Below are 3,326 nucleotides of genomic sequence, written 5' to 3'. Positions count from 1 at the left end.
CTTATTATGGAAGGTGAGCCACGCGAAGTGTATCATTTTCGATGGACATCCATCCTTCCAGTAAATGTGAGGAAATATCGGATTGATCGGGGATCGTTTTGATTGCAAGATGTGCTGATATACTTCTTTGACCCTTATATTATTCATCTCCTTTGAGTGGCTCCATATTAAAAAGTCAGATTCCACATTGCGAAATATTCCACAATTCCTAAGACTCACCCTTATGAGATCCCACTGATTTGCTATCGAGTGAGGCATCTGAAGTGTGTCTGCGCTTTTCCATAGTGGAATAGGCCCCTGCCATTCATCAATCAGACTATCCCAATAGAAATATCCCCTTCTGTGGAAGAAATTCAAAAGAGATTCAGGAATTTTAGACACCCCGCTGCTTCCCTTAAAATGATCTTTGCCAATAAGAATCTTGCTACCATTTTGAAAATGCCAGATATGATTCTTCAGAAAATAAGATTCAATCTTGCGGAGGCTATTCCAAATAGATGATCCATATGGCACCCTGATCATTCCTTTTCTGTACCAGAAAATAAAATCCTTCCTTTTTAAATATTTCGCCTGAATCATGTTACACCATGGACCAACACCATGAACAGCTCTCCACAAAGATTTGCATAAAAGGGCCCTTCCAAAAGATTGCATATCAAGTAAGCCCCAACCGCCCATGTTCTTTGGCAAAGAGATGCTGGCTAATTTTGTGAGATGAAACTTCCTCTTGTCTGCTTGGCCTCCCCAGATGAAATTGGTAGACAGTCTATTCAAGCTTTTAATAATGCTTACAGGAATAGCAAATAAATGAGCCCAGTAGACCGTGAGCTGGTTCAAAACTGATTGTACAAGAACTACTCTTCCCGCCAGTGTTAGACACCTGAATTCCCATGCTGATATCCTTCTGTGGAATCTGTCAAGGATCCAACTCCAATCGGATTTTGTGTAGCCATTTGCTTTGATCTGGAAACCCAAATACTTCATACCACAGCTGATAGGTTGCGCTTTGATTCCAAATAGTTCTGGTAACCATTCTATAGCTTCTTGATTATTTTCATTGTGATAAATTGCAGATTTCTCATTGTTGACTATCAAGCCCGTAGCCATCTGAAAGTTTTTAATAATTTCATAGTAACATGTCCAGGTAACCCTTCAAGTTTCTAACTTGATGAGGACATCCAGCTGGAATAAAAACTGCCTCACCAAGGTGTTGTTCAAATGTCCATGGCTCTACTTGGTATTCCTCTTTCAATTTCTTTTTATGACCTTCATTCAAGTAAAAAGTTTGATCATGAATGGGGTGGACAACCGAATCAACCGATACATTTCTGCTATGTCTGAAGTCTTGACAGTGCTTTAATAAATAATCCTGTAACTTTGGTATGTCCTCTCTCCGGAAAATGTCCCAAAGAGCCCCACCACGTGTGACATCTAAACTATTCTCTCTATTGGCAATCCTTCCTTCCACCTTTGTTGGTATTGTACCAAGATCCTTTTGTTCACTACTATGAGCTTTCCACTTTTCTGAACCATCATATTTTGCTCCATCTATATCCCAATTTTGCTCTTCCATATAATCAAGAGACTTTGCCCTCAAACTAGATTCAATGTCATTATCATTAAGGCATTCATCAATAGTTTGACTTGAAGAAACTTTTCTGTTGCTTTGAGACACAGAAACATCAAATGATGATGCCTCAATTTTAGTTGTTTTTCCTCTCTCTTCTTCACCAAAGGAATTTCCAATCCTATCTGAGTCTTCATAAAGTTCTTCCGAGTCTAATGCTCTTAATGATCTTTGAATTTTATCTATCTTAAGTTGCTGCCACCCTGGGAACTTGACTTCAGCTGTATGAGTCAATACATTTACCACATCATACATATCACAGTGCAGCTTAGTAACAGAATCACCTCGGCCAAGTTCTTCACTTGTCCCATAAGCAATGTAAGTTCTGGGTCCTATATCAGGCTTTAAGCAATTATCAGGAAGCTTTGCTGCCAGATTAAGAAGGCCCCATTCAGGATGTGTGTACTCATGAAAGGGCAATGCATTAATGAATTCAGCTCTATGGCGTGGTAAACGTTCTTCAAAGAAATTTCGTGGTGGCCAATCCTTCAGCTTCAACATCAAAGGCCAACCATTTTTATGCATTTGACCATCTGCGTACCCTTTGAAAAATTGGTTGACGCTGATTTCAATTTCACACCAATTTAAGCAATCAATGGCCTTTATCTTTGTCTCCTCATTAAACTTGCCATTCATAGTCTCTCGAACAGGCCGCAACATGACCAATGGGTCCCAGCTCAGACTGGAAGTGCCTTCAAGAACATTCTGCACAATGACCGGTTGACCTCTAATCCAGTGTTTCTGGAAATGCTCAAGGCCTTCTTCTTTAGTATCCTGTACAGTTGGACAGTACAAATAATTGTCACTGTTGTCCTTCCTATGAGCTGCTTGGCGTAAATTCCTTTCAGAATATCCATTTTTCCCATAAGAACCAGACTTGAAGCATGAGGTACAGGAGTGAGAAATTTTCAAGCCCTCTGCGACTTTGCAGCTGCTGGCCATTTCCTCTGCCTCTTTGTTAAGTTTTGCAATCATATTCATTCTATAAATGCGTTTTAATTCTAATAAATGACAACCACAGCCACCATATTCCTTTGGAGGGCATGGAATGCTACCATCACTATTAGCCTTCCAATCTGGTAATCTGTCTATAGGGTCTACAGTGCTATTGCTAGTAACCTGGGAGTGAAGCTCCCAACCTGATCTTCCGCCCGACACCTTTGTTTGCTTATTTCTTGGTAATCCCTCTCTAGAATAACCTCTATCTGTAGACTGCTGTTGGGCCAATTCTGCTTTACCACCACCTGGTTGACAACCTTCTCGAAGCCCCCGACAACAACTGAGACAAAGATCATATGAACAATATGGGCATTTCCGATGGTAATCAACAATTGATGTCTTGCAGTTGTCACAGAACAGATGCTCATCTGCATTAAGTTTGGCTTTAGGAATCTCCGGCTTTATTGTTGGTTCACCTAATGCCTTATTATTATATTCCATAACAGACATCCAAGAATATATGTGTGACATCAATTTGCTTGATTGCACATCAATTCTATCTTTAGGGGAAGAATGTGCTTTTAGCATTGAGAAGACGTGATCGTTCAATGTTCTCGACTTCTTTGCATTTTCCAGATCCTATCCATAATTCGTTGGTTTTGATGTTTCTCTTGATGTCAAATATGTTATTACTACATTCTCCACTTCTACAGCATTAATATTTTTATACACAAAGTCAAATAGGTCAAAGTGAAGTTGT

The 3,326-nt window shown here is 39.7% G+C and overlaps 1 pseudogene; it reads right to left on the bottom strand.

Annotated features, from left to right (window-relative positions):
- Window positions 1-1,126: 1,126 nt before the first annotated feature.
- On the bottom strand, window positions 1,127-3,067 carry LOC149150470 (lysine-specific demethylase JMJ27 pseudogene; annotated as a pseudogene).
- Between the last annotated feature and the right edge of the window lie 259 nt (window positions 3,068-3,326).

Source organism: Pinus tabuliformis, chromosome 9, assembly GCF_031772625.1.
Source record: "Pinus tabuliformis cultivar Carrire ecotype Pingquan chromosome 9, CPIR1, whole genome shotgun sequence".
NCBI classification, from domain to species: domain Eukaryota; kingdom Viridiplantae; phylum Streptophyta; class Pinopsida; order Pinales; family Pinaceae; genus Pinus; species Pinus tabuliformis.
Note: the sequence above shows the minus strand (reverse complement) of the source record. Positions and strands in the feature narration are given on the sequence as shown.